This window comes from Portunus trituberculatus, chromosome 50 (assembly GCF_017591435.1).
Source record: "Portunus trituberculatus isolate SZX2019 chromosome 50, ASM1759143v1, whole genome shotgun sequence".
In the NCBI taxonomy this organism is placed as follows: Eukaryota; Metazoa; Arthropoda; class Malacostraca; order Decapoda; family Portunidae; genus Portunus; species Portunus trituberculatus.
This window is the reverse complement of record NC_059304.1, coordinates 23,133,675-23,153,674: the sequence shown is the minus strand read 5'-3', so window position 1 is coordinate 23,153,674 and position 20,000 is coordinate 23,133,675. Positions and strand designations below refer to the sequence as shown.

The following is a 20,000-nucleotide window of genomic DNA, read 5'->3' as shown; positions in this document are numbered from 1 at the left end:
AAGGTAAGTTGTTTACGTTTGCTCAAATAGGGTCACCAGGACGAGGAAGACGAGGAAGAAAAGTAGGAAGGAGGAGGAGGTAGAAGAATTGGTGAGTAAGTGATGAAGGAAAGAAATGTGATAAGATGGCTAAACAAGGAAGGAAGAGAATAAAGGGTCAGTGAAGGAAATAAAGGATGAAAGGAAGGAATTGCGAGGAGAAATAATAGGTGAATGAAGAAGCAAAATAAACAGAGGGATGAGAGTTGTCGTAAGTTAGGGACAAGAAGAAAGGAAGAAAAGGTTAATGAAAGGAAGACAAGAAGAGGATTAAGAATTGAGGGAACGAGAGAACAAAAAAAACGCAACAGTTATGAATGGAAAACGAAAGGCAACAAAAAAAGAAGAAGGGCAAACCAGTTACTGTCAATCATATAACAAGTACATTGAAAGACTGACGGACAAGGAACCATTAGCAAGAAAATTGGTTCCATAAACATAAAAAAAACACAACGATGAGGAGTGAGATAGAGGGAGTAAAAAAAGAGACAGAAGAAAACCATTGCCAATCATGATGTCTTAGTTACTGTCTGGCTCAACACAGTGACACGCTAAATGGCTGAGTGGCAGGGTGAGGGACAGGCGTTTACACACTTGCCATACATCCACCTCGAGGCAGGATTAATAAACCCATTCTGCTCAGGGGTACCGGGGAAAAAGGTTGCTGGGAACGCTCTCTCTCTCTCTCTCTCTCTCTCTCTGAAAGGGCTGAGTGTTGCGTGAAGGTCCAGGGAGGGTGAGAAGAAAGGCTGATTAAATGCTCATGTTCTCAGGTGGCGGGTAATTACCTTAGCACGCGTGTGGCTCCCTCTTTATATTCTTGTGTCTTATTTTTATTTGCTAGTCATGATCTTGTGTTTATTTCCTGCTTAGATTTTGTGTAGCGTTTTGATAAGTGCTTTTTTTTTTTTTTTATTCCTGTTTCGCGTGCATATTTTTGTCCGCTTTCTTTTTTTTTTTTTTTTTTTTTCAATTGGTGACTTTGTGTAGTGTTTTGTTTGTTGTGTGTCCTTGATCGGTGTCCTTCATTTAGGAACAAGTGTTGAGCATCTTTTTTTTTTTTTATTTAATCTCCTTTGTCGATTTTGTTAACTTATGAACAAATGCAGATCGTTAATAAATATCTCTCTCTCTCTCTCTCTCTCTCTCTCTCTCTCTCTCTCTCTCTCTCTCTCTCTCTCTCTCTCTCTACCTACCTACCTACCTATCTATCTATCTATCTATCTGCAATCATATTAATTTTTTTCAGCACCAATTGCTTCAAGTGCAAAATTTAAAGGAAAATTCCAGAGAAAACAACACCAGAAAGAGAGAGAGAGAGAGAGAGAGAGAGAGAGAGAGAGAGAGAGAGAGAGAGAGAGAGACTTGACGCTTACTTAACACGAGGCAATCCCGTCTGTGTTCTCAACGTGTCAGATCCATTAAACAATCCGCGCTGAGGACGTGATAAGGACTAGCTGGGACTGGCAGAGAGAGAGAGAGAGAGAGAGAGAGAGAGAGAGGGGAGAGGTGAGGGGGAATGGGAGGGTAGGGAGGGCTGTGTAGACAAGATAAGGAGGTAAATGGAAGGAAGGGAGGGTAGAAAAGGGAAAGCTGGGAGAGAAGGGCACTTGTTTGGCGTAAAGCGGGTGGTCTTTAGTACACGCTTATGAGAGAGAGAGAGAGAGAGAGAGAGAGAGAGAGAGAGAGAGAGAGAGAGAGAGAGAGAGAGAGAGAGAGAGAGAGGGGAGGGGGGGAGTAAGTAGCAATGCGGTACAAGGAAAGGACTGGAGGTGGACGGACCCAGTTGCCTCGCCCTGCTGGACATGAAAAGGAACCTGACTTGCTTTAATCTGTCACTGAGAGGCGGGACGCATTACTGGGGGCTTCTGTAAACCAGTGCGCCATCTAGCGGGAGGAGAAGATGGAAGAGGTGAAGGAGGAGGAGGAGGAGGAGGTGGAGCAGGAGGAGAGACTGCAGGAAAGAGACGGTGAAGGAGCAGGATGAGGAGGAGAGGAGAAGAGAAGGTGAGAATGCAAGCAAAGACAAGGAGTAAGAGAAAGGTTTGAGTAGAGATGAAACAACAGTATTATGAGAGAATAAGTTGAGAAGAGCGCATGGTGTGTGTTTGGGAAAGTGACGGTGTGTCACTAAAGTAAGGAGAAAGGTGGAACGGAAAAACCAGATCAGAGAGGGAGAGAAGGAAATGAGAAAGTAAGGAAGAAAGGAGGGACGGTAAGGGAGGAAGGAAGGAAGAAAGGAAGGAAAGTAACAGACATTATAACTTTCTCTTATCAGAACACACACACAGACACATACACGCCCACACACACACACACACACACACACACACACACACACACACACACACACACACACACACACACAAGCATGAGTGGTGATGAAGGAGATAATAATACTGTAGTGAACGGTGATGATAGTACTGATGAGAGAGAGAGAGAGAGAGAGAGAGAGAGAGAGAGAGGAAGGAAAGGAGGAAAAGATAGACGCCAGGGAAAGAGGGAAGGAAATAGAGACTTTTCACACCAATCAGAAGTGACCTTGGTGATGTCACGGGCATTACGTAAGAGTAGGCCACCCGCGCATGTGTCTGGGTTGTGGGCGGGGCGTGAGGCGCATCCCTGAGGCGTGATTGGCTTGCTGGCTGGCAGGTTCGGCATCACCTATGTGGGGCAGCGATAGTGTCTGGAGGTGATGGGTCCCCGCGCCTCATCTGTATACTGAGTGTTTTTTACCGGTTCCTGGGGGAGTTATCGCGTCAGCCACGTCACGGCTGCTGGTTCAGGCCCTGTCGGTGTGTCTGAGGGTGCCGGCGTGTGCGTGGAGGCAAGGATGCGGCGGGTACACGGTGCTAAAATTGAGGAAGTGATGCGTGGATGGAAGGGCAGAGACAGGCACCGCGTCTGGCTTTCTGGTGGCGGCGGCGGCGGATGAAGGTAAAGTGACTGTTGCTGGATTTTATTATTTATTTCTCTCCTCCCTCGTCCTTCAGTTCTCTAAACTGATACGTGTGTTCGTGTGTGCGTGTGTTCGTGTGTGGTGGGGTATTGTAATGCGGCGCTGTATATGGAGGTAATTGTGGGTTTGTGAAGCGTGGTAGTAATAGGGATAATTGCTCGTCAAGTTTTTTTTTTTTTTTGTGGGTCTTTATGCTAAGGTGTTTTCAAGAAGCTGACGGACTTTTCTGGGGAGTTCTGAACATGAAGACTCCCGCGTGTGTCCGTGTCAGCGTTTGGCGGGTTTTTATACCGTTTTTTTTTCTTAATCCTGTGTGTGTGTGTGTGTGTGTGTGTGTGTGTGTGTGTGTGTGTGTGTGGAGTTCGTTTTCAAGTTGTCACGATTGCTTGAATGTTTTTGTTCGTGTGTGTGTGTGTGTGTGTGTGTGTGTGTGTGTGTGTGTGTGTGTGTGTGTGTGTGTGTGTGTGTGTGTGTGTGTGTGTGTGTGTGTGTGTGTGTTTGCGCGCGCACGTTAATGGAAGAGGTTTCATAGTAATAGTGATAACTACTATACATTTCAGCGGTGGACAAACGGTGTTTTTTGCAGATATCTCCTAAACGAATCGTTGGATGAGTATGATATTTCAACACACTACCTTGAACATCCGTTCGTAATTTATGGTTAACATACCACAGTGCTATATGTGTTATGTGAGGAGTTTACTGAGTGATATTACGCCTAATCCAGTCATCATATCAAAGGTGTTATACAGAATCAGACGAGTGTGGGTACTCGTCTAACCCCTCCAAAACCACCACCATCACCCTGAAGAACCCCCAGACCACTCCTTCTCTACCCCAGTATCGCATGACCCTCTTCCCGCTTCCTCTTCACCCCTATTCACACCATCAGCCTTCCACCTTTGATTTTTTCCCTATTGTAATTACATACGTATAGGTATAATAGTTACATACGTCAGTATGTACATACATATCATACATTAATAATATTATTTAATACAATTGCTGGTATATGTGGACATGAAAACCAGAGTGGGTCAAACGACCGTGAAAGCAATAGCTAATTCCGCTGTTAATGGCCGTATAGCTGGATAATAAGCAACGTATCTAACAACAAAATAATATTATATATAAACTGGACCACTTTTATGATCAATAGGTAGACAGTACGCAATAAGAGTATCAACTTTTCCTAACAGTAGAAGGTCCAGGTCACAGGTAATTCCAGCACATCATGTTCACATGGTTGACCATAACGACTGCAAACATGGCTCTTCTATATACTACACGTAAACGTGCTGTTGTACAGTAAATATCAACGTGAACCACTTCTTACCTTCATGAAATTGTACCATACTCGTTAATAATCATATCTATACATACACACTTACAGAACATTATAATGTATAAATACAGTGGTGGGAGAAGTAGGGAGGGACACAGGGGTGAGGGAGGCGAGGAGCTAGGGAGAGGAGAGGAGGGATAAAGAGGGCGAGAACTTCCGAGACGGGGGAGACGTAGTAGTGGTTAGGAATGGTTTGGGTGTGTGTGGGGGCCACACTTTCATTCGAATGCGTCAACATGACTCGTCGGCTTTGTGTTATTTTCACGAGTAAACTCCTCACATAACACTTTCATTATCAGCATTAAATTTTTTCTTATCGTAGTAGTTTGTTTATCATCACCACTACAACAAAACACTATCATCACCATCAGCACCACCACCACCACCACGACCACCACCACCACCACCACCACCACCACCACCACCACCACGACCACCACGTCCACCATTACATAGCAAATCTGACGACCTCCATCCCCTTTCCGTACCCTCCTCCCTTCCTTCCTACCTTGCACAGCCATCCTCCTCACCCATCCCTTTCTCACTACCACGTCCCGCTCCTCCTTCACCTCCTCGTCACCCGGGGGAGGAAAGAGACACCCCTGAGACGCCCCGTAATGACGGGGCGCTGGAGGTAATGGCGGGGAGGGCGCTGCGTCTTGGTGCGGCTGGCAGGTGGCGTCAGGAAGGAGGGGAAGGTACGAAGCTGTAAATTAAAGGTGTGAAGGCATGGCATCGCACTGACCCTCTCTCTCTCTCTCTCTCTCTCTCTCTCTCTCTCTCTCTCTCTCTCTCTCTCTCTCTCTCTCTCTCTCTCTCTCTCTCTCTCTCTCTCTCTCTCTCTCTCTCTCTCTCTCTCTCTCTCTCTCTCTCTCTCTCTCTCTCTCTCGTCCACCATATTGAGTGCAAAAATTCCATTGATGTTTTTGTTACGGTTTCTTTTTTTTTTTTTATTCTTTGTTAATCCTGACCTTGGTAACTTTTATGAATGTGTGTGTGTGTGTGTGTGTGTGTGTGTGTGTGTGTGTGTGTGTGTGTGTGTGTGTGTGTGTGTGTGTGTGTTTAGTCATTCTCTGTGTGGTGTGAAAGAAAATTATAGTTTTTTTTTTTACTCGTATGTTTTTTCTATCGTTTTTCTCTTCCTCCTCCTCCTCCTCCTCCTCCTCCTCCTCCTCCTCCTCCTCCTCCTCCTCCTCTTCCTCCTCCTCCTTCCCTCATCTCAACTCTCTTCCTCCTTTTTGTCTTTCTCCCATTTCTTTCCTCTCTCTATCATCTGCTTCCATCCCGTCTCTCTCTCTCTCTCTCTCTCTCTCTCTCTCTCTCTCTCTCTCTCTCTCTCTCTCTCTCTCTCTCTCTCTCTCTCTCTCTCTCTCTTCTTCTTCTTCTTCTTCTTCTTCTTCTTCTTCTTCTTCTTCTTCTTCTTCTTCTTCTTCTTTTCTTCTTCTGTATCTCTTTATCTACTTTCCCTAACACCTTTTCTTCCCTAACATTCCTTATCTCTCACTCCGTATCCCTCTCTCCCCTCTCCCTCTCCCTCTCCCTCTCTCCCTCGCCCTCTCTCTCTCTCTCTCTCCCTCTCCCCCATGTCCTTGCTGTTTATGTCTCACAGTATTTATTTGTCAATTTCTATAACCTTGTTCCTTTTGCCGCCAGAAATTACTGTGGTTCGGAGCTGGGTATTGGTGAAGTTGTATGTACTTATCTCTCTCTCTCTCTCTCTCTCTCTCTCTCTCTCTCTCTCTCTCTCTCTCTCTCTCTCTCTCTCTCTCTCTCTCTCTCTCTCTCTCTAAGCCTATCTAAGCCATCCCTGCCCTGTTCTGCCTTGCCTGGGTTTAATTACTTACCTGCCGTGTCCTCGCCCTATCATAGTACCGATTTATCTTCTTGACTGCTTGCAAAGTCTTCCTCCTCCTCCTCCTCTTCCTCCTCCTCTTCCTTGTCTTCCTCCTCCTAGTCATTTTTCCTCCTTTATCCTCTGCAGATATCTTTTCCTCCCCTCCCTCGTTGTTATCTCCTCCTCCTCCTCCTCCTCCTTCTTCTTTCTCTCCCTTCTTTCTCTCTCCTACTTATCCTCCTCCTTCTCCTCTTTCTCCTGTTTCTCCTCCTCCTCCTGCTTCTCCTCCTCCTCCTCCTGCTCCTCCTCCTCCTCCTCCTCCTCCTCCTCCTCCTCCTCCTCCTCCTCCTCCTTCTACTCCTCCTCTTTCTTCTCCTCGTACCTTTTGTTTTCGTTTCGTTCTTATCTCTCCTCTCCTTGTACTGTGTTTGTTCCTCCTCCTCCTCCTCCTCCTCCTCCTCCTCCTCTTCCTCCTCTTCCACCTCCTCCTCTTTCTCTTCTTTTCTCTTTTTATTACTAAGATTATTTTTTTGTTTGTTTACATCGTTGATTTTTACTTATGACATCCACTAACCTTGACTCCTCCTTCCCTCCTTCCTTCCTTCCTTCCTTCCTTACCTCCACATCTCTTCCTCTCCTCCTCGCCCCTCCCTTTGACCTCTCTCCTCCACCTGTCTGACCTTGTGTGTGTGTGTGTGTGTGTGTGAGTGTGTGTGAGTGTGTTTCTTACTGCTTCTGTCTTGTATATCAATTCTTTTTTGCTCAAATGGTTTTATGTTTTGTATTTTATATTTGTGTGTTTATTACCTTCGTGCAGGAGTCTTAATGCGCCGAGTGATGATTGAAAATATAAGGAAGCAATTAAATGTAAGACGTGATGTAAGAATGATCGACTAGAAATGAGAAGAAAAAATAATAATGCATATGTTTTTAGTTTTAGCAACGCCATGAATGTTGTGAATGCGAGGCGGATATTTTGAGGTGGAGTGTGTTAGTCGGCTCTTTATTATTTATTTATTCTCTCGCTTAATTGTTTGGGTATTTTTATTCTACCTCTTTTTTTTCTATTTATTTATCTATTTTCGTGTCTGCTTCGTTGGTTGATGCGTGTGTTAGGGGAGAGCAGAGGACAGGACGCGTCTGGCTGCTGCCGGTTGCTTGTTGCGCAGCGGTAAAAGAAATCATTATATTTTCAACACTTTTCTATTGTGGTATAATAATTTACTTGACGTCCGCCTTCATTATTACAAGAGTTAATATTTTCCCTTTGTTGGAGAAGCATTTTCTTGTTTTACTTACTGCCAATATGTCAATTTTTTTAAGAGTTAATCACTTAATCAGCAACTTCTGTACTAGTCAGGCAGGTAGTCAGCCAGTCAGTCAGTCAGTCAGTCAGTCAGTCAGTCATTAGTCGTTGTACACTTGTTAGTCAGTCAATCTGTCAGTCAGTCAGTCAGTCAGTCAGAGAGAGAGAGAGAGAGAGAGAGAGAGAGAGAGAGAGAGAGAGAGAGAGAGAGAGAGAGAGAGAGAGAGAGAGAGAGAGAGAGAGAGAGAGAGAGAGAGAGAGAGAGAGAGAGAGAGAGAGAGAGAGAGAGAGAGAGAGAGAGAGAGAGAGAGAGAGAGAGAGAGAGAGAGAGAGAGAGAGAGAGAGAGAGAGAGAGAGAGAGAGAGAGGTCACGCACGTGGTAGCTCCGTGTTTTCGTGGTGTTACAGTGGTTTAACAAAGTGCAGTGTTGTGAAAATTTCAGTGCTTGAAGTGCTAAGTGTCCTGGTGTCCATGTAAAAGTGTAAGGTGTGCTAAGCCTTGCAATAGTGTTGAAAAATCACTTGAAAAGAGTGTTTGTACCCGTGCAGTGACCGAGACCCGGGCCTGACCTGACGCGAGGCCTAAGGCAGCACACAGTTGCCAAATCTCTCCAAGGTAGTTTTTTAAACAACCTGTATCTCTCTCTCCGTGGCTGGTTTGGCTTGACTTGTGGGAGAGGTAGTTAGTGTCGTGTGTTTTTTGTGCGCCTGTGGGGAAGTGCTTTGTGTTCTGTGCCAGTGTTCAGTGTCTGTGTTCACGAGTGTGTTAGTGTCGCACGTGTCGTTTAGAGCCAACACTCGTTGTCGCTCCCACACCTGGCTCCACAATTCCCCAGGAATCACTTATCCTCTCCCTCAATGTCTAGCCCCGCCCATCGCCCCATAGCCAGGCGAGACTTGCCTGGCTACCAGCCACAGAATTGGTGTTGCGTTTGTGGCAAAGCAACACTTAAGACTCAACACGTGAGCTGTGACGAGGAAACCTGCCGTAACCTTTGTCACAACAGCTGCCTTGGGGATACGCCAGTCTTCAAGTGTAGCTACACGGAACAGCTACGACTCCAAGCAAACATCCCGGACCCCGTCACCTACATCATCGAGGAGACTGATACACCCCAACGCCACTACCGGACGATAGTGGGGAGAGTCAGTGGGAGGGCTTGGAGAGAGAGAGCTAGTTTCACTAGTTGAGAAGCTCACTGAGGAAGCCTCTCAACAAAACTGTGTGATTAAGTCCCTCCAGGACGACCGAGACTTGATCATACAACACAGAGACGTGTTTGCTGCGGCTCTCAGAGTAGCAGACAGGCTGATAGCGTCAAAACAGCGCCAGACGCAAGTAGCCACACGCTCTCAGGCAGTCAGCGCCCACGCAGAGTCAATTGACGAACACTGGGAGGTGGTTTGTCAGGACTCTGAGAGGTGGAGGACGTGGTGGAGCTCGGATAAACCGCAACAGCTCCGCCACTCAGCTGTTTTCTCAACTTCCACCTTCCCTTCGCCTGCCCGGGAAACAACGACCGCTCCGCCTACCTCCACTGCTTCCACCGCCACACAGAGCGACTGTGACACCTCCCCAGCGTCTACTGTCACTCCTTCTGCCACACAGAGTGACTGCTCGGTACTCACTACCACGTCTACCGCCACACAGAGCAGCAGGGACTCTTCCTCCATAAACACAGCGAACGGAGTAGATCGCGGTGCCTCTGTTCGCCCACGAACCTCTCCTCAGACCACTTCAGGAGATTGGAGAAAAAAGAAATCTAAGAGGAAGTGCAGCAGGACGCGAGGAAGGTGTCCAGCGAAGGACTGAGGACTCACCAGGCCACCAAGCAGACACAAAAGCGAGCCAAGGCAAAAGTGTGTGAGTACTGCTCACGGAAAGGACACACTTCTGCTACTTGCCACGCCAGAACTGACGATTTACGTCAGGAGCGTCTCCTACAGCGGCTCCTTACGGTGGAAAGACACACAGCCACACCCTTCCCACCTGCAGCGCCTCAGCCCGCCCACCACCTCACTTCATTTCAGTCCTTACCACAACCTCGCCCACTCCTTCCTCAGCCTGGTATCTGGAATCAGAGCCAGGGGCGGCAGTGGACCACTCCTCTTCACCAGTACCAGCAGTCGGCCGCGGACCCTAACCACCACCTCGGACTAGCAGGCCTCGCTCACTACCATCCCTCACCATGGTACAGCCAGCTTGCCCCGCCGCCAACTAAAGGTCGTCTCTAGCAACGTCCGTGGTCTCCGGACTAACCTTGCAGACTTATACCACAACTGTGTGCAACGACACAATGCAGACGTTGTTGTGGTGACAGAGACATGGCTGAACAGTGAGGTGGAGCCCACGTATGGCAGGATGCAGGGCTTCACCCACTGGGTGAGGAGGGACCGACAGGAGCGAACAGGAGGTGGAGTGGCTGTCTGCTTCAAGGAAGGAATGCAGGCCCAGCTACTCGACATAGACACGCCTCCACTGATGGAGATGATGTACTTCCGAGTAATGCTGGCAGACCGCTCAGCCCTCCTGCTGTGTGCCCTGTATCGCCCCCCGCGACAAGGGCCTGACTCACTCCTGTACCTGACTGAGACTTTAGACAACCTGATGATGGCACACAGCTGCAGCCACGTGCTGATTGTGGGGGATCTCAATCACCACCTGGAAAGAGACGCCTACGAGAATCTCCTGGAGGTGCAGGGTCTGACAGATCATGTCACCTTCCCCACACATGAACGAGGAGGGACATTAGACCCTGTCATCTCAGACTACCAGGAGGACAAGCTTCAGTGTCATCAGCTGGGGCTCGTGGGCAGCTCTGATCATCACGCTGTACTGACACAGCTGGAAGTGGGCGTGGCTCAGGACGAGGCCACCACCCGCACCATCTGGCTGTGGAACAAAGCAGACTGGGCTTCCCTGCGCCGCGACCTGACCCACACCCCATGGGCCACTCTGCTACAGGGAGGAGCAGAGAGTGAAGCACTTGCACTCACCTCTCACCTTCTCGCCCTCCAGAGACGCCACGTCCCACACAGGGAATACACCACCAGATCGACGGATCAGCCATGGTTTGGCTACCGTTGCCGTGTTGCTGCTGAGGCAAAGTATGCTGCCTGGCTCCGCTACAAGAGGAACCCGACTCGGCGCAACAAGGACCTGCACAGGGCTGCATGCAGGAGGATGGTGGTAACCAGCAAGTGGGCCTTAAAAAAGTGGGAGGAAAGCCTGCGCCGGAAACTGTGTGGCACTGGCGTAGGAAACAAAACTTGGTGGTCTCTTGTTAAGGACAAACAGGAACTGGCCACCAAGAATCCATCCCTCCCTCAGCAAGCAGGACGGTACTGTCGCCACCAGCAGTAAGGAGAGGGCACAGTTGCTGGCTTCCTTGTTTGCTGGAAAAATGAAGGTCGGGAATCCACAGCAGCCACCGCCTCAGCTGGTCCAGCAATGTGAGAAGACTGTCACCATGGTGGAGGTGACGCATCAGCAGGTGAAGCGATTATTGCGGGGGCTGGACACACAGAAAGCCACCGGCCCTGATGACATCAGCCCGCACCTGCTGAAGCGATGCTCCCAGGAACTGGCTGCCCCTCTCACCCAAGTCTTCACAACTTGTGTACGGGAAAACGTCTGGCCTTCAGTGTGGAAGGAGGCTCGAGTAGTTCCCGTACACAAAAAAGCTCAGGACGGACCCAAAAAACTACAGACCCATATCCCTGTTGTCAGTGGTGGGTAAAGTGTTTGAGAGGGTCGTGGCAGAGGTGGTGTGTAGCCATCTCAAGGACAATGCCCTCCTCTCAGACCAACAGTTTGGGTTCAGACCTGGAAGGTCAACCTCCGACCTAATGATGCTTCTCACCAGGCATTGGCAGGACGCCCTCGACGACGGCAAGGACACTATAGTGGTTGCTTTGGACATAGCAGGAGCTTTTGATAAAGTATGGCACAACGGATTACTAGAAAAGCTTCGTGCTAAAGGCATCCAGGGTGGCTTGCTACGACTCTTGGGAAATTACCTGCAGGACAGAAGCCTCAAGGTGGTTGTCAACGGGCAAACATCTGAGTCCCTGCCTGTGGAGGCATCAGTGCCACAGGGTTCAATTCTTGGCCCACTCCTGTGGAATATCTACGTGGATGATCTTCTCCAGCTACTGCCAGGAGTCATGGCCTATGCTGATGACTGCACCCTCTCCTATACCTATCCACGCCAGGACAGTGGGCGGGCTGCTGAGGCCATCAATCAGCAGCTACGAGTGATAAAGGAGTGGGGTGCTCGCTGGCAAGTGACATTCGCGCCGGAGAAGACACAGGCAATGGTTGTCTCTCGGTCCCCAGCCGCCATGGCAGCAATGGCAGGAAAGTTGTCTTTTGGCGCTGCTGCTCTCCCACTCCAAGATGACGTCAAGATACTTGGAGTGGAGGTGGATCGAGGGCTGAGGTTTGACAGGCATGTCAAAACCATTGCCAAGAAAGCCTCTCACAGGATCTCCGCTCTCAGAAGGATCGCCAGTTTCCTCGACAGGAAGGGAGACTGCTGCTGTACAAGGCACAGGTGCGGCCCCACCTTGAATACGCAGCTCTCTCCTGGATGTCCTGTGCCGCCACACACAGAAGGAGACTGGACAGCATCCAACGCCGCGCCATACGGCTAGTAGATGCTGCACTACCACCTCACCCAGAGCCTGAGCGTCCCTTGATTCACTGGAACACCGCAGAGACGTGGCGGCGATCGTAGTGTTCCATAAGGCACAGGTGCAAAGAGTGCCACATCTGGCAGGGCTGCGTCATCCTCTAAGAGTCACCGCACGGAGCACGAGAACGGTGCTCAATGGTGGTGACGCCGTAGAGGTGCCGCGATCCCACGGGTGTCAGCATCAACGCACCTTCGCAGGACGCGTCTCCAGGATGTGGAACTTGTTCACGGCCGCGGTGCCTCACGTCCAGGAGATGAACACACAGTGTCAAACTGATGGCACATAAGTGGAGACAGACACTGCCAACTCCTCTGACACTCTTTGTGACGTGACACTCAGTGTAGTGCAGTGCGTGAATAGTGCTAGTGAAGTGAAACGAATAGTGCTCCATTTACATGCTGACCATCTTGTATATTATCTATTTTTAAGTCTTGTAAATATTGTAGAAATAGATTGTAGTACCCTTAGAATAGGTAGCACACGACAGTGCGCCTTTGGGTACATGTTCTTTGTATAAAGTTTTGTTTAAATAAAAAAAAAAAAAAAGAGAGAGAGAGAGAGAGAGAGAGAGAGAGAGAGAGAGAGAGAGAGAGAGAGAGAGAGAGAGAGAGAGAGACTCCAAGCCGGCCTACCTTAACCTAACCTAAATATTGTACATTAACCCTAAAAAAAATAAATCCTAATCTTAATTCAGCTGACTCAATAGATCCAGCTCACTTTATGTAGATGAGGTGAGCTTATCCTCCATTAGATCAGAGGAAGTCAAGCTTAATAACCTGCTGTAGACCACATTCAATATAGTGCAGCCCAATATAGCGCCGGTTAAGTTATGCTAACCAGCCTTGTCTTCCCGCATCTGGTTTCATTCTAAGCCAACGCACAGTAATCCAGCCCAGCGTGACCCCAACACATCGCCAGCTGATCCCCACCACAGTCTTTTGCATCGACTCCCTCCCTCCTTCCTCTTATACCGTGTTAATTATGGACTCTCCATCGCAAAGACCTTGTTTGCTGAATAAAAGAAAATATATTTGCTAGGCACTCTGTGATTATTTTGTGTGTGTGTGTGTGTGTGTGTGTGTGTGTGTGTGTGTGTGTGTGATAAGATTTTGGTGCTTTCCTGTTTTCATTATTTTTCTATTTTCCATTTTGATACTTTTATTTTTGTTGCTTTCATTCCTTTTCTATTCTATTTTTGGTGTTTTCCTGCTTTCATTCATTTTCTATTTTCTCTCCTCCTTCTTTACTTCTTATTTCCTTCTTTTTTCCCTCCTTCCCTTCCTCCTTTTCTCCATCTCCGTGTGTGTGTGTGTGTGTGTGTGTGTGTGTTATCAATGCAGCTCTGTCAGGTGGTTATCATTGGCACGTTCCTCTCCGTCTCCGCTACCGAGGGAGGAGGAGGAAGAGGAAGAAGAAGAGGGAGAGTAGGAGTAGGAGGAGGAGGAAGAGAAGTATACGACACATGAGTAGGAGTGGGAAGACGGAAAAATATAAATGAAAGAAGATAGACTAAAAAAAGTAAGAGGAGAAGGAGGAGGAGCAGGAGGAGGAGGAGGAGGAAGGGTAAGAGGAAGATGCAGCACTAGATTAGCAGGTGTGTAATAAGAGTGGCACCTACACACCTGGCGAAGTGTTACCTGAGGGCCTCGAGTGTGGTGGTGGTGGTGGTGGTGGTGGTGGTGGTGATGGTAGTGGTGGTGGTAATCATCATGCTTTTTACAGAGTTGTTATCATCACTTTTCACAGTAGTCAGCTTCAAGTGACGAGTGAAATTGATTTAGGAAAAGAGTAAATTAGTAAGTTTTTTTCCTTTTTTCCTTTCTTTTTTCCTTCCTTCTTTCCTTCCTTCCTTCTTTCCTTCCTTCCTTCCTTCCTCTTTTCCTTCACCTTATATTTCCTATCTTCCTTTTTCTTCCTTAACTTATCTTCTTTCATTTTATTCTCCTTTCTTCATGTTCCTATTCCTCCCTTCTTCATCTTCTCTTTATTATTTTCTTTCTCTTCCTTCCTTCCTTCCTTCCATCCTTCGTTCCATCACTCTTATATTTCATCTCTTTATCATCCTTCTTTTTTCATGTCATCTGTACTCAACCTCGATTTGTCCTCCTCCTCTTCCATCCCTTCCTCCTCCTCCTCCTCTACCACCTCCTCCTGCTCACCTGTCCGCCTCGACGTGAGCGATGCACCTCCACCCCCTTGATGAAGCACAGGTAAGGGGGCACACTTCCGATTACCTTGATTACAGGTGTTCTTTGCTGTCACCCTGGCGGTATAAATAGATACTCAGCGTTGGGTGGTCGGCGGAGACGTGGAGAGGCTGGGAGGGAAGAAGGCTGGGGAGGGAAGGAAGGTAGAGACAGGGAGGAAACTGTGGGTGGGTATAGAGGGGAGATAAAACAGGAGGAGGATAAAAGGTGGTTACTTGTGTTAAATGTTTTGGTTACGTGGTGTTCGAGAGAGAGAGAGAGAGAGAGAGAGAGAGAGAGAGAGAGAGAGAGAGAGAGATGTACACTAATTTTATTAATGTGTAAAGTGATAATATTTTTCAGTGTGTGTGTGTGCCTTTCTTGTTTTTCCTTCCCGTGTGAGAGACAGAAGGAAAACACACCCAAGACAAGGAACAAGAAAGAAAAGAGAAGGGAAAGATTCACAAATGAACACGTGCAAAGAAACACACAAAGAATAACGAGGGAAGATATTAGTTGATGTATGTATAAGAAATATATATTGATTTAACTCTCTCTCTCTCTCTCTCTCTCTCTCTCTCTCTCTCTCTCTCTCTCTCTCTCTCTCTCTCTCTCTCTCTCTCTCTCTCTCTCTCTCTCTCTCTCTCTCTCTCTCTCTCTCTCTCAAGGTACCGTAGGGGAGAGGCGTGGAAGAGAAATTTGCATGTTGAGGATGAAGGAAGAAAGAAGAAGGATGGAGAAGGGAAGATGAGGGATGGAGAATAAATGAGGAAGGATGAAGGATGTTGTGTGTAGGATGAATGTTTGTTGCAGCGTGAGAGAGTGAAGCGACACGAGAAATTATTAATACTGTGTTCCATTCGTAAAACTGGTCCTCTCTCTCTCTCTCTCTCTCTCTCTCTCTCTCTCTCTCTCTCTCTCTCTCTCTCCCTATGCACGTGAGAGATATTATTGGAAGAGACGGATGGAGAGGAACAAGAGAAGGAGAAAAGGAGGAAGGCACCTGTGTGTGTGTGTGTGTGTGTGTGTGTGTGTGTGTGTGTGTGTGTGTGTGTGTGTGTGTGTGTGTGTGTGTGTGTGTGTGTGTGTGTGTGTGAAGGGTGACGCTTAGATTACGTGCCTGAGGGAGAAAGAGGTGCGTGTTTGGGTGATGAAAGGAGGCACGGAGGAAAGGAGAGGAGGTATGTAGAGGATTTGATGGGCGCCAGGTAGGGAGAGAGAGAGAGAGAGAGAGAGAGAGAGAGAGAGAGAGAGAGAGAGAGAGAGAGAGAGAGAGAGAGAGAGAGAGAGAGTCCAAATGAGTCTCAATTAAGGAACAGGTTAAATATGCAGTCGAGATAAACTTAATCTGTGTCGCGGGAAAGAAACTGAATTATGTAGAGAAATATGACACGAGAGAGTGAGAGAGAGAGAGAGAGAGAGAGAGAGAGAGAGAGAGAGAGAGAGAGAGAGAGAGAGAGAGAGAGAGAGAGAACGAACCACCACTTCTACTCCGAGCCTTGCAATAAAGTACCCACCACAGTATTATTAACATGATCTGACAGACAGCTCTCTCTCTCTCTCTCTCTCTCTCTCTCTCTCTCTCTCTCTCTCTCTCTCTCTCTCTCTCTCTCTCTCTCTCTCTCTCTCTCTCTCTCTCTCTCTCTCTCTCTCTCTCTCTCTCTCTCTCTCTCTCTCTCTCTCTCTCTCTCTCTCTCTCTCTCTCTCTCTCTCTCTCTCTCACACACACACACACACACACACACGTCACTCGCGCACTCTAAAGATGAATAACATGACATGACTTCAAATAACTCACTCTTGCTTCCCCCATCCCTCCCCATCCTCTCTCCTCCAAAGCCACTCCCCTTCTGCGCTCCCAAGCAGAGAGAAAGAGAGGGAGGGAGAGAGGGAAGAAGAAGGAAGTCTGGGTGGGTAGGTGGAGAGGGGGGCTGGTGGGTGGCAGGTGGGAGAAAAGGTACACGCGCAGGTGGGTTGGGAGAAATGCAGGTGGGAAGAGAGATAAGCAGTTGTGGTCGTGTCCTTTCATTGCCAGAAATCCATCATGTCTTAGTGCTGGGATGACGGTGACGGCGTGTGACGGTGAGGGTGTAAGGGTGAGGGTGGCGGCGAGGGGCGTGAAGGAGGCAGAGGTGAGAGATGCTGCGAGGAGGAAGGAAGGTAGGAGAAAAGAGGGAGAGGAATGCGAGGTGAGAGACGAGAGAGGAAAGGAGAGATAGTGTGAGGAGGGGAAAGGAAGAGGAAAGGAACGGAATGCAGAGTGATAAAAAAGAACAAGAAATATGAATAGATAACGGCGAAATGTATAGGAAATGAGGGATGGTGTGCGAGAGAGAAAAAATGGGGAAGAGGAATGTGAGGAGATAAAGAGGAAGGAAAAGTAATGTCCATACAAGCTTACTAAACGAAAAGGAAATTAGAAATACTTTGACGGGTGAAGGGAAAAGAAGTGGGAGATGATTAAGAGGAAAGAAATATACACACACACACACTAAAGGGAAGGGAAGGGAAGTGAGAGCGAAAGAGAGAGGAAGGGATACGAAGAGATAGATAGATAGAGAGAGAGAGAGAGAGATATGAAGAGATTGAAGAGAAGAAAAGCAATGCGAAATTATGAAGATGGAAGAAATATCCAAAAGAAGATTGCTAAAGCGAAAGGAAATGAAAGATGGCGGAGGAATAAAAGAAAAGAAAAATGCCAGATGATAACGTGGGGAAGAAAGACACGTAGAAGGTTGATAAAGACAAAGAAAAAGAGATACCAAAAGAGGGAATAAAGTAACACGGGTTGATAAATAGACTAAAAATGCAAATAAAGCTACAACACTTCTAAAAAAGAAAATAAAGGAAATAGAAGATAAAATGACGATAAGGAAAGAAGGAGAGTAGGAAAAACAAGGCATATATGAGAAAAGAAAGAGAAAATGTGAATGGAGAGAAAATAGCAGAAAAGAAAGGAAGAAAAGCGTAGATGACAAATGGAGGAAGGATGTGAGGTTAGAGAGGAAGGAAAAGATGCTGAACGATACTGAGAGATGAAAAAAAAAAGAGAGACAGAGAAGGAGTGGGAGGAAAGGAATGAGGAAAGAATAAAAGAAGGATGAAAAGGAGGAAGAGGAGAAGAAAGAGGAAGAGGAGGAGGAGGAGGAGTTCGATTCAGAAAGACATGAAGAATGAGATGAAAGGCGAACGTTGCATATTAAGAGAGAGAGAGAGAGAGAGAGAGAGAGAGAGAGAGAGAGAGAGAGAGAGAGCACCTTCCTGACCGATAAAGTAGAGAGGTGGACGGCTAATTAACATTTGGGAAACCCTCTCACTTGCCAGATATTATAATGCATTGTGAAGTGACAGGTGTGTGTGTGTGTGTGTGTGTGTGTGTGTGTGTGTGTGTGTGTGTGTGTGTGTGTGTGTGTGTGTGTGTGTGTGTGTGTGTGTGTGAGAAGAGAAAAGAGAGAGAGGGAGAGAGAGCAGGTTAGGATGAGAAGAGAGATAAGGAAGAATGAAGTGGAGATAAGTCATGTCAGAGAGAGAGAGAGAGAGAGAGAGAGAGAGAGAGAGAGAGAGAGAGAGAGAGAGATGGACTGGAGGACTATGAGACAAGAAATGAAACAAGGGAACGAGAGAGAGAGAGAGAGAGAGAGAGAGAGAGAGAGAGAGAGAGAGAGAGAGAGAGAGAAAAATAAGAATCTCGAAAGTTACAACAAAGATTTTCACACATACTGGAGGCGGCGGCAGTGGTGGTGGTGGTGGTGGTGGTGGTGGTGGTGGTGGTTGAGGTGGTGGTGCAGGGCGTGGTGGCGAGGCGTGCAGGTGTGTGTGGGCGTGGGTAATTTGGTGTTGGATGCGCGAGGGGACATTACGAAGGTGGTGAAGGGGAGGAGGAAGGGGAAGGGGAGAGGGAAGGGGTGATGAAGGGCAGGGGGGATGGTGTGGGAATAAGGGGAAGGGGAGGGAGGGTGGGGGAGGGGACAGTGGACGCCTCTTCCCTAAACAAGAGCGGGACGAATTGGTGCAAGACACGGAGGCGACGGGAGGGTCTGTCGCTACACCAAGGTACTGCGCCCTCCTCCTTCTTCTTCCTCCTCCTCCTCCTCCTCCTCCTCCTCCTCCTCCTCCTCCTTCTCCTCCTCTTCATTCTTCTTCTGCGTCCTCCTGTTTTTGTTTTCATTTTATTATTTTTCTCTTCGTTTTCTCTTTCTTTTTTTATTGTTATTTTTTTTTCGTGTTATTTTTCTTCCTTTCTTTTTAATTGTTCTTATATTCCTCCTCCTCCTCCTCCTCCTCCTCCTCCTCCTCCTCCTCCTCCTCCTCCTCCTGTTTTAATTATTTCATTCGTCTTTTCGCTATCTTTCTCCCATTTTTTTAATTATTATTGTTTTTCTTGATATTGTTGATCCTCCTCTTCCTCCTCTTCTTCCTCATTCTCCTCTTCCTCCTGCTAGCGGCTTCAAATCCACAGAATTTTTCCGTCTTTGCCTTTCCTATCTTACCTTACCGCCCACACACACACACACACACACACACACACACACACACACACGAGAGTCTTGGCGCCCAGTTTACGAGCCATCATGCTAATAGGCGGGTAATGAGGACAATTTTCTAAAGGCAGCCTCGCCCTGCTACGACAGGCAGTAATGTCCCTACAAATGTGTGGTGAGGAGGCAGTAAGCACGCATCGGGAATGTTTTACGACACTCTTCCCTTTCGTGGCCGCTCTGGAAGGTCCGCTGGGATGCCGACACTACCGGGAAAGGAGACACTGGGAGACGGTTGTGAGGTCGTGAGGGCGTGAGGGCGTGAGGGTGTGAGGGTGTGAGAGACGGCTGAGGGAGGGAAGGAAAATCGAGGAAAAGTATTGAGGGAGTGTTATACTTAAATACTGATGTGGTTTATTGTTTCTTAAGTGCTGTTAAGGGGTTGGAAATGTCGTTTGGAAAGAGAAGTCTGTGGTGAAGGTGAGATTTGTGGATAGGAAAAGGAAAGCCGAGGGGAAGGAATGAGTAAGTGTTGTATGTATATATTGATGTATTTTATTGTTTCCAAGTGTTGTTAAGAGGTTGAAAATGTCGTTTAGAAAGGGAAACTGGGTGAAGGTAAGATTTTAGATAGGAAAGGAAAACAGGAGTAAATAAATAAGTGAGTGTTGTAAGGATATATTGACGCAGTTTATTGTTTCTTAGTGTTGTTAGGGGGTTGGGAATGTTTGGAAAGGGAAATTATTGGCGAAGGTAAAATTTTTGGATAGGAAAGGAAAGACCAAAGGAAATAGATAGGTAAGTGTTGTAAGAATATATTGATGTATTTTATTATTTCCAAGTGTTGTTAAGAGGTTGAAAATGTCGTTTAGAAAGGGAAACTGGGTGAAAGTAAGATTTTTAGACAGGAAAGGAAAACCGAAGAAAATAAATGAGTCAGAGACATAAATATATATTGATGTAGCTTTATTGTTTATCAAATATTGTTAAGGAGTTGGAGATGTAGTTTGAAAAGGTAATCTCGTGGCGAGGGTAAGATTTGTGGAGTGAATCCTAAACTAATATAATGATTTAGTTTATTGATCTGAAGTTACTCTGTAGACAATTGGGTTATAGAAAAGACAACACTCCCCCAAAAGGAAACACGGAGGACAAG

General features: G+C 47.3%; 1 long non-coding RNA gene across 1 annotated transcript in view; it reads left to right on the top strand.

The window, feature by feature from the left end:
• The first annotated feature begins 2,522 nt into the window (after nt 1-2,522).
• Nucleotides 2,523-20,000, top strand: part of LOC123499784 — an 18,007-nt gene continuing 529 nt past the window's right edge. The window contains exon 1 of the long non-coding RNA XR_006673103.1: nt 2,523-2,976. This is a non-coding gene — a long non-coding RNA (uncharacterized LOC123499784). The remainder of the gene's footprint in view (nt 2,977-20,000) is intronic.